The sequence below is a fragment of the Arachis stenosperma genome, chromosome 3 (genome assembly GCF_014773155.1).
Source record: "Arachis stenosperma cultivar V10309 chromosome 3, arast.V10309.gnm1.PFL2, whole genome shotgun sequence".
Taxonomy (NCBI): Eukaryota; Viridiplantae; Streptophyta; class Magnoliopsida; order Fabales; family Fabaceae; genus Arachis; species Arachis stenosperma.
Window position 1 is genome coordinate 141,031,967 of NC_080379.1, and position 11,643 is coordinate 141,043,609.

An 11,643-nucleotide genomic window follows, 5' to 3' on the forward strand; every position below is an offset into this window, starting at 1 on the left:
ATTCTGACCTCCCTGCACTCGAAGCGGATTTTCTGGAGCTACAGAAGCCCAATTGGCGCGCTCTCAACGGCGTTGGAAAGTAGACATCCTGGGCTTTCCAGCAATATATGATAGTCCATACTTTGCCCAAGATTTGATGGCCCAAACCGGCGTTCAAAGTCACCTCAAGAAATCCCAGCGTTAAACGCTGGAACTGGCACCCAAATGGGAGTTAAACGCCCAAACTGGCACCAAAGCTGGCGTTTAACTCCAAGAAGAGTCTCTACACGAAATTTGCTTCATTGCTCAGCCCAAGCACACACCAAGTGGGCCCGGAAGAGGATTTTTATGTCATTTACTCATTTCTGTACACCTTAGGCTACTAGTTTTCTATAAGTAGGACCTTTTACTATTGTATTTATAATCTTTGGATTATTTTTGATCCTTTAATCACTTTGGGGAGGCTGGCCTCACGGCCATGCCTAGACCTTGTTCTTATATATTTTCAACGGTGGAGTTTCTACACACCATAGATTAAGGTGTGGAGCTCTGCTGTACCTCGAGTATTAATGCAATTACTATAGTTCTTCTATTCAATTCCGCTTGTTCTTTTACCAAGATATCACTTGTTCTTCAACTTGATGAAGGTGATGATTGACACTCATCATCATTCTCACCTATGAACAAGGTGACTGACAACCACTCTTGTTCTACAAGCATTTGAGGCTTAGTGAATATCTCTTGGATTCCGGATTGCACGATGCATGGTTGATCGCCTGACAACCGAGTGCTCGCCTGACAAACGAGCCAGCCATTCCGTGAGATCAGAGTCTTCGTGGTATAGGCAAGAACTGATGGCAGCATTCAAGAGAATCCGGAAGGTCTAACCTTGTCTGTGGTATTCTGAGTAGGATTCAATGATTGAATGACTGTGACGTGCTTCAAACCTGTAACCTACTGGGCGTTAGTGACAGACGCAAAAGAGTTATTCTATTCCGGTAGGGGAGGGAACCAAACCGGTGATTGGCAGCACTGTGACAGAGTGTGTGCATTAGCTTTCACTGCGCGGATGGGAGGTAGCTGCTGACAACAGTGAAACCTTACACGAGCTTGCCATGGAAAGGAGTAAGAAAGGATTGAATGAAGGCATTAGGAAAGCAGAGAGACGGAAGGGAAGGCATCTTCATACACTTGTCTGAAGCTCTTACACCAATGAATTACATAAGTATCTCTATCCTTATCTTTTATGCTATTTTCGTTCATCACCATATACATCTGAGTTTGCCTGACTAAGATTTACAAGATGACCATAGCTTGCTTCAATACTAACAATCTCCGTGGGATCGACCCTTACTCACGTAAGGTTTATTACTTGGACGACCCAGTGCACTTGCTGGTTAGTTGTGCGAAGTTGTGTAATGCCATGGTATTGAGCCACCAAGTTCTTGGAGCCATTACCGGGGATTATTTGAGTTGTGAAAAAATATTGTTCACAATTTCGCGCACCAAGTTTTTGGCGCCGTTGCCGGGGATTGTTCAAGTTTTGAGCAAGCTTTTGGTAACATCAGTGCCAAGATCCGGCAACAACATCAAGTTTTTGGTGTTATTGCCCGGGATTGTTTAGGCTGGACAACTGACGGTTCATCTTGTTGCTTAGATTAGGTATTATTTTTTTCGAAATTCTTGAAGATGAATTCTAGAGTTTCATGATGATTTGTTGAAATCTGGCTGGCTGAGAAGCCATGTCTAATCTCATTGGACCGAGGTTTCAACTTATCACCACAAGAACTTGTTGATTTCTTATCAATCTTGCTTTTGGAGCAGTGATTTGCTAAGGCTTGGCTGGCCTCTGGCCATGTCTAGTGTTTTGGACCGAAGCTTTCTTTGAAAGCTTGGCTGGCTATGAAGCCATGTCTAATTCCTGGACCGGAGTCTTAGACTAGCATTGCACTGATTCCTGGAATCCTCATTAAGAATTTTGATACCTTTTCCCATTTAATTTTCGAAAAACACAAAAAAAAAAATTACAAAATCATAAAAAGACCAAAAATATTTGATGTTTCTTGCTTAAGTTTAGTGTCTCATCCTAAGTTTGGTGTCAAATGCATGTTTTTGTTATAATTTTCGAATCCATGCATATATTTCTTTGTTTTGATCTTTGAATTCTATTGACTTGAAGTATTTTGTGTGTCTCATATAGTGTCAGTAGTATACAAACTGCTAAGTTTGATGTCTTGCATGCATTGTTAATTGATTCCTTTTGCATTTTGATTATTAAAAATCCAAAAATATTTTTAATTTGTGTCTTTTCAAGTCAATGATACAAAGAATTGAAGATTCAGAACATACTGCAGAGGAATTACACAGAAAAAGCTGAGCATTCAAAAATGCCCAGTGAAGAAGGCAGACTGGCGTTTAAACGCCAGCCAGGGCACCTGGTTGGGCGTTCAACGCCCAAAGAGGTAGCATTTTGGGCGTTAAACGCCAGAATGTATACCATTCTGGGCGTTTAACGCCAGGATGGTGCTAGGGGGAAGATTTTGTTTTCAAATCAATTTTTTTAGTTTTTCAAAATCAAATCTTTTTCAAATCAAATCTTTTCAATCAAATGTTTTCAAAATCAATTTCTTTCCTTTTTAAAAGATACTTACTAACAATTAATGATTTGATTGAACATCTCAAAATTGTTGCCTTTTCTGTTGAGGAAGGTTTTATGTTTGAATCATATCTTTTCTTGTTAGGCAAGTCATTAATTTTTTTAAAAATCAAATCTTTTCAAATTGTTTTCAAATCATATCTTTTAAAATTGTTTTCAAATCATATCTTCTCAATCACATCTTTTTAAAACCATAACTTTTCAATTAAATCTTTTTAACCACATCTTTTTCAAAATAGTTTTCAATCAAATCTTTTTAATTTCTAATTTCAAAATCTTTTTCAAAAATCACTTGATTTCTTTTTCACTTTTAATTTTCGAAAATTATCAATCAAATTTTCAAAATGTTTTCAAAATCTTTTAAATGAATTTTCGAAAATTCTCTTCCCTCCTTCCCACATCCTTCTATTTATGGAGTACCACTCCTTCTGAATGCACAATTCGAACCTTATCTAACTAAAGTTCGAATTCTTCTTCTCCTTCTTCTTTCTATTCTCTTTTCCTCTGACATTTCAAGGAATCTCTATACTGTGACATAGAGGATTCCACATTTTCTTTTTCTCTTCTCTTTCATATGAGCAGGAGCAGAGACAAAGGCATTCTTGTTGAAGCTGACCCTGAACCTGAGAGAACCTTGAAGCGAAAGCTAAGAGAAGCCAAGGCACAACTCTCTTTAGAGGACCTGACCGAATTCTTCAAGGAAGAAGAACACATGGCAGCCGAAAACAACAACAATGCCAACAATGCAAGGAAAGTGCTGGGTGACTTCACTGCACCTACTCCTGATTTCTATGGGAGAAGCATCTCTATCCCTGCCATTGGAGCAAACAACTTTGAGCTTAAGCCTCAATTAGTTTCTCTAATGCAACAGAATTGCAAGTTCCATGGACTTCCAATGGAAGATCCTCATCAGTTTTTAGCTGAATTCTTGCAAATCTGTGACACAGTCAAGACTAATGGGGTTAACCCTGAGGTCTATAGACTGATGCTATTCCCTTTTGCTGTGAGAGACAGAGCTAGAATATGGTTGGACTCCCAACCTAAAGAAAGCCTGGACTCTTGGGAAAAGCTAGTCAATGCCTTCTTGGCAAAGTTCTTTCCACCACAAAGATGGAGTAAGCTTAGAATGGAAGTCCAAACCTTCAGACAGAAGGATGGAGAATCCCTCTATGAAGCTTGGGAAAGATACAAACAATTAATCAGAAGATGTCCTTCAGACATGCTTTCTGAATGGAGCATCATAGGTATTTTCTATGATGGTCTCTCTGAACTATCCAAGATGTCTTTGGATAGCTCTGCTGGAGGATCTCTTCATCTGAAGAAGACGCCTACTGAGGCTCAAGAACTGATTGAAATGGTTGCAAATAACCAATTCATGTACACTTCTGAAAGGAATCCTGTGAACAATGGGACTAGTCAGAAGAAAGGAGTTCTTGAAATTGACACTCTGAATGCCATATTGGCTCAGAACAAGATATTGACTCAACAAGTCAATTTGATTTCTCAAAGTCTGTCTGGAATGCAAAATGCACCAAGCAGTACTAAGGAAGCTTCATCTGAGGAAGAAGCCTATGATCCTGAGAACCCTTCCATGGAATAGGTGAATTACCTAGGAGAACCCTATGGAAACACCTATAATTCTTCATGGAGAAATCACCCAAATCTCTCATGGAAGAATCAAGAGAGACCTCAACAAGGTTTCAATAACAATAATGGTGGAAGAACAGGTTTAACAATGGTAAACCTTTTCCATCATCTTCTCAGCAACAGACAGAGAGCTCTAAGCAGAATACCTCTGACTTAGCAACCATGGTCTCTGATCTAATCAAAACCACTCAAAGTTTCATGACTGAAACTAGATCCTCCATTAGGAATTTGGAAGGACAAGTGGGTCAGCTGAGCAAGAAAATTACTGAACTTCCCCCAAGCACTCTCCCAAGTAACACTGAAGAAAATCCAAAAGGAGAGTGCAAAGCCATAAATATGGCCGAATTCTGGGAGGAAGAAGAGACAGTGAACGCCACTGAGGAAGGCCTCACTGGACGTCCACTGGCCTCCAATGAGTTCCCCAATGAGGAACCTTGGGAATCTGAGGCTCAAACTGAGACCATAGAGATTCCCTTGGACTTACTTCTGCCATTCATGAGCTCTGATGAGTATTCTTCCTCTGAAGAGGATGAGTATGTCACTGAAGAGCAAGTTGCTAAATACCTTGGAGCAATCATGAAGCTAAATGACAAGTTATTTGGAAATGAGACTTGGGAGGATGAATCTCCCTTGCTCACCAAAGAACTGGATGACTTGTCTAGGCAGAAACTGCCTCAAAAGAGGCAGGATCCTGGGAAGTTTTCTATACCTTGTACCATAGGCACCATGACCTTCAAGAAGGCCTTGTGTGACTTGGGGTCAAGTATAAACCTCATGCCCCTCTCTGTAATGGAGAAATTAGGGATCTTTGAGGTGCAAGCTGCAAAAATCTCACTAGAGATGGCAGACAACTCAAGAAAACAAGCCTATGGACTTGTAGAGGATGTTCTGGTTAAGGTTGAAGACCATTACATTCCTACTGATTTCATAGTCCTAGAGACTGGGAAGTGCATGGATGAATCAATCATCCTTGGCAGACCCTTCCTAGCCACAGCAAAGGCTGTAATTGATGTTGATAGAGGAGAGTTGATCATTCAAGTGAATGAAGAATCCTTGGTGTTTAAGGCCCAAGGATATCCCTCTGTCATCATGGAAAAGAAGCATGAAGAGCTTCTCTCAAAACAGAGCCAAACAGAGCCCCCACAGTCAGACTCTAAGTTTGGTGTTGGGAGGCCACAATCAAACTCTAAGTTTGGTGTTGGGAAGTTCCAACACGGTTCTGAGCATCTCTGAGGCTCCATGAGAGTCCTCTGTCAAGCTAATGACAGTAAAGAAGCGCTTGTTGGGAGGCAACCCAATGTTTTATAATTAATTATTTTCTTTTGTTATTTTATCTTTTTTGTAGGTTGATGATCATAAGAAGTCACAAAAACAATGAAAAAAGCAAAAACAAAATGAAAAACAGGAAGAAAAACAGCACACCCTGGAGGAAGATGCTGCTGGCGTTCAAACGCCAGTCAGCCTAGCAGTTGGGCGTTTAACGCCCAGTCTGGCACCCTTCTGGGCGTTTAACGCCAGAAAGGGGCACCAGACTGGCGTTAAACGCCAGTAAAGGGCAAAAACCTGGCGTTAAACGCCAGGAATGGGCACCAGCCCGGCGTTTAACGCCAGAAATGGCTCAAAACGTGGATTTTGATGCCATTTGGTGCAGGGATGACTTTTCCTTGACACCTCAGGATTTGTGGACCCCACAGGATCCCCACCAACCCCACCACTCTCTCTCTTCTTCTTCACCCATTCACCAATCACCTCAACATCTCTTTCTCTTCACCACTCACATCCATCCTTCATAAACCACCACTTCTCCCCCTTTTTGGCCGAACCACAAAGCCATCTCCCTCTCCCCCATTTCTTCTTCTTCTACTCCCTTCTTTCTTCTTTTGCTCGAGGACGAGCAAACCTTTTAAGTTTGGTGTGGTAAAAGCATTGCTTTTTGTTTTTCCATAACCATTTATGGCATCCAAAGCCGGTTCAACTGAGAAGGCATGACCTCAAGCCCATCACTAAGAAGAAGATGGAGCAAACAAGAGACCCCTCTCATCAAGAAATCCCTGAGATACCTCAAGGGATGCACTTTCCTCCACAAGACTACTGGGAGCAAATTAACACCTCCCTAGGAAAATTGAGTTCTAACATGGGACAACTAAGGGTGGAGCACCAAGAACATGCCATCCTCCTCCATGAAATTGGAGAAGATCAAAGGATCATGAGAGAGGAGCAACAAAGACAAGGAAGAGACATTGAGGAGCTCAAGCACTCCATAGGATCTTCAAGAGAAAGAAAGAGCCGCCATCACTAAGGTGGACCCGTTCTTTAATCTCCTTGTTCTTTATTTTTCTGTTTTTCGAATTTTAGTGCTTTATGTTTATCCATGTTTGTGTCTTATGATCATTAGTGTCTTAGTGTCTATGCCTTAAAGCTATGAATATGAATCCATCACCTTTCTTAAAAGAAAATTGTTTTTATCACAAAAGAACAAGAAGTACAGGATTTCAAATTCATCTTTAAAACTAGCTTAATTAGTTTGATGTGGTGGCAATGCTTTTGTTTTCTGAATGTATGCTTGAACAGTGCATATGTCTTTTGAATTTGTGGTTCATGAATGTTAAAATTGTTGGCTCTTGAAAGAATGATGAAAAAGGAGACATGTTACTGAGGATCTGAAAAATCATAAAAATGATTCTTGAAGCAAGAAAAAGCAGTGAATACAAAAAAAAGGGAGAAAAAGAAGGAGAAAAACAAAAAAAAGAGAAAGAGAAAAAGAAAGAAAAAGAAAGAAATAAAGTTGTGATCCAAGGCAAAAAGAGTGTGCTTAAGAACCCTGGACACCTCTACTTGGGGACTTTAGCAAAGCTGAGTCACAATCTGAAAAGGTTCACCCAATTACGTGTCTGTGGCATGTATGTATCCGGTGGTAATACTGGAAGACAGAGTGCTTTGGGCCACGGCCAAGACTCAATAAATAGCTATGTTCAAGAATCATCATACTTTACTAGGAGAATCATTAACACTATCTGGATTCTAAGTTCCTAAAGAAGCCAACCATTCTGAATTTCAAAGGATAGATTGAGATGCCAAAACTGTTCAGAGGCAAAAAGTTAAAAGCCCCGCTCATCTAATTAATACTGATCTTCACAGATGTTTTTGGAATTCATTGCATATTCTCTTCCTTTTATCTTATTTGATTTTCAGTTGCTTGGGGACAAGCAACAATTTAAGTTTGGTGTTGTGATGAGCGGATGATTTGTATGCTTTTTGGCATTGTTTTTAGTATGTTTTTGATATGATCTAGTTAGTTTTTAGTATATTTTTATTAGTTTTTAGTTAAAATTCACTTTTCTGGACTTTACTATGAGTTTGTGTGTTTTTTTGTGATTTCAGGTATTTTCTGGCTGAAATTGAGGGACCTGAGCAAAAATCTGATCCAGAGACCAAAAAGGACTGCAGATGCTGTTGGATTCTGACCTCCCTGCACTCGAAGCGGATTTTCTGGAGCTACAGAAGCCCAATTGGCGTGCTCTCAACGGCGTTGGAAAGTAGACATCCTGGGCTTTCCAGCAATATATGATAGTCCATACTTTGCCCAAGATTTGATGGCCCAAACCGGCGTTCAAAGTCACCTCAAGAAATCCCAGCGTTAAACGCTGGAACTGGCACCCAAATGGGAGTTAAACGCCCAAACTGGCACCAAAGCTGGCGTTTAACTCCAAGAAGAGTCTCTACACGAAATTTGCTTCATTGCTCAGCCCAAGCACACACCAAGTGGGCCCGGAAGAGGATTTTTATGTCATTTACTCATTTCTGTACACCTTAGGCTACTAGTTTTCTATAAGTAGGACCTTTTACTATTGTATTTATAATCTTTGGATTATTTTTGATCCTTTAATCACTTTGGGGAGGCTGGCCTCACGGCCATGCCTAGACCTTGTTCTTATGTATTTTCAACGGTGGAGTTTCTACACACCATAGATTAAGGTGTGGAGCTCTGCTGTACCTCGAGTATTAATGCAATTACTATAGTTCTTCTATTCAATTCCGCTTGTTCTTTTACCAAGATATCACTTGTTCTTCAACTTGATGAAGGTGATGATTGACACTCATCATCATTCTCACCTATGAACAAGGTGACTGACAACCACTCTTGTTCTACAAGCATTTGAGGCTTAGTGAATATCTCTTGGATTCCGGATTGCACGATGCATGGTTGATCGCCTGACAACCGAGTGCTCGCCTGACAAACGAGCCAGCCATTCCGTGAGATCAGAGTCTTCGTGGTATAGGCAAGAACTGATGGCAGCATTCAAGAGAATCCGGAAGGTCTAACCTTGTCTGTGGCATTCTGAGTAGGATTCAATGATTGAATGACTGTGACGTGCTTCAAACCTGTAACCTACTGGGCGTTAGTGACAGACGCAAAAGAGTTATTCTATTCCGGTAGGGGAGGGAACCAAACCGGTGATTGGCAGCACTGTGACAGAGTGTGTGCATTAGCTTTCACTGCGCGGATGGGAGGTAGCTGCTGACAACAGTGAAACCTTACACGAGCTTGCCATGGAAAGGAGTAAGAAAGGATTGGATGAAGGCATTAGGAAAGCAGAGAGACGGAAGGGAAGGCATCTTCATACACTTGTCTGAAGCTCTTACACCAATGAATTACATAAGTATCTCTATCCTTATCTTTTATGCTATTTTCGTTCATCACCATATACATCTGAGTTTGCCTGACTAAGATTTACAAGATGACCATAGCTTGCTTCAATACTAACAATCTCCGTGGGATCGACCCTTACTCACGTAAGGTTTATTACTTGGACGACCCAGTGCACTTGCTGGTTAGTTGTGCGAAGTTGTGTAATGCCATGGTATTGAGCCACCAAGTTCTTGGAGCCATTACCGGGGATTATTTGAGTTGTGAAAAAATATTGTTCACAATTTCGCGCACCAGCTAGGAAAGGTCTTCCAAGGATGATGCAATCATCCTCTTCCTTCCTAGTGTCTAAGATTATGAAATCAGCAGGGATGTATAGGCCTTCAACCTTTACTAGCATATCCTCTACTATTCCATAAGCCTGTCTCAATGACTTGTCTGCCAGTTGTAATGAGAACAAGGCAGGTTGTACCTCAATGATCCCCAGCTTCTCCATTATAGAGAGTGGCATAAGATTTATCCCTGACCCCAGATCACACAGAGCTTTTTCAAAGATCATGGTGCCTATGGTACAAGGTATTAAGAACTTGCCAGGATCTTGTTTCTTTTGAGGTAGAATTTTCTGAATCCAAGTATCCAGTTCATTAATGAGCAAGGGAGGTTCACTTTCCCAAGTCCCATTACCAAATAACTTGGTATTCAGCTTCATGATAGCTCCTAAATATTGAGCAACTTGCTCTCCAGTCACATCTTCATCCTCTTCAGAGGATGAATAGTCTTCAGAGCTCATGAATGGCAGAAGGAGATTCAATGGAATCTCTATGGTCTCTGTATGAGCCTCAGATTCCTTTGGATCCTTAATAGGAAACTCCTTCTTGCTTGAGGAACGTCCCAGGAGGTCTTCCTCACTAGGATTTTCGTCCTCCTCCTCCCTTGTGCATTCGGCCATATTGACTATGTCAATGGCTTTGCACTTTCCTTTTGGATTCTCTTCTGTATTGCTTGGGAGAATACTGGGAGGAGTTTCAGTGACTTTCTTACTCAGCTGGCCCACTTGTGCCTCCAAATTTCTAATGGAGGATCTTGTTTCACTCATGAAACTGAAAGTGGCCTTTGACAGATCAGAGACTACATTGGCTAAATTAGAGGTGTTTTGTTCAGAATTCTCTGTCTGTTGCTGAGAAGATGATGGATATGGCTTGCTATTGTTCAGCCTGTTGCGTCCACCATTGTTAAAGCCTTGTTGAGGCTTTTGTTGATCCTTCCATGAGAAATTTGGATGATTTCTCCATGATGGGTTATAAGTGTTTCCATAAGGTTCACCCATGTAATTAACCTCTGCCATGACAGGGTTCTCAGGATCATAAGCTTCTTCAGAAGCTGCCTCTCTAGTACTGTTGGATGCATGTTGCCATCCATTTAGATTTTGAGAGATCATGTTGACCTGTTGAGTCAACACTTTGTTCTGAGCCAATATGGCATTCAGAGTATCAATTTCAAGAACTCCTTTCTTTTGAGGTATCCCATTATTCACGGAATTCCTCTCAGAAGTGTACATGAATTGGTTGTTTGCAACCATGTCAATGAGCTCTTGAGCCTCTTCAGGCATTTTCTTCAGGTGAATAGATCCACCTGCAGAATGGTCCAATGACATTTTCGAAAATTCAGAGAGACCATAATAGAATATATCTAAAATGGTCCATTCTGAAAACATGTCAGATGGACATCTTTTGGTCAGCTGCTTGTATCTTTCCCAAGCTTTATAGAGGGATTCACCATCTTTTTGTTTGAAGGTTTGAACATCCACTCTCAGCTTGCTCAGCTTTTGAGGAGGAAAGAATTTATCCAAGAAGGCAGTGACCAGCTTATCCCATGAGTCCAGGCTATCCTTGGGTTGTGAATCCAACCATATTCTAGCTCTGTCTCTTACAGCAAAAGGGAAAAGCATGAGTCTGTAGACTTCAGGATCAACTCCATTCGTCTTTACAGTCTCACAGATCTGCAAGAACTCAATTAAAAACTGATAAGGATCTTCAGATGGAAGTCCATAAAACTTGCAGTTTTGTTGCATTAAGGCAACTAGCTGAGGTTTCAGCTCAAAGTTGTTGGCTCCAATGGCAGGAATGGAGATGCTTCTTCCATCAAACTTGGACGTTGGCTTTGTGAAGTCACCAAGCATTCTCCTTGCATTATTATTATTTTCGGCTGCCATCTCCTTCTCTTGTTCGAAAATTTCTGAAAGGTTGTTTCTGGATTGTTGTAATTTAGCTTCTCTTAATTTTCTTTTCAAAGTCCTTTCAGGTTCCGGATCAATTTCAACAAGAGTGCCTTTATCCCTGTTCCTGCTCATATGAAAGAGAAGAAAACAAGAAAAGAAAGAGAAATCCTCTATGTCACAGTATAGAGATTCCTTTATGTTAGTAGAAAAAGAAGGGAGTAGAAGAATGATGAAGAATTCGGATTTTTAGATGAAGAGAGGTGAAGAGAAGTGTTAGTAAACAAATAATTAAATAGAAGAAGAAAAGAGAAAAAGAATTTCGAAAATAATTTTAAAAAGGGTTAGTAATTTTCGAAAATTAAAGATAAAATTAAAATTAAAATTAAAATTTGAAACAATTAATTAATTAAAAAAGAATTTTTGAAAAGGAGAGAGGTATTTTCGAAAATTAGAGAGGGAAAAGTAGTTAGGTGGTTTTGAAAAAGATAAGAAACA

General features: G+C 40.4%; 1 non-coding gene across 1 annotated transcript; it reads right to left on the reverse strand.

Moving 5' to 3' along the window:
• Positions 1 to 3,752: 3,752 nt before the first annotated feature.
• Positions 3,753 to 3,860, reverse strand: LOC130971054 (small nucleolar RNA R71). Its single transcript, XR_009082290.1, has one exon. It is a non-coding gene; the product is annotated as a small nucleolar RNA R71 (small nucleolar RNA).
• Between the last annotated feature and the right edge of the window lie 7,783 nt (positions 3,861 to 11,643).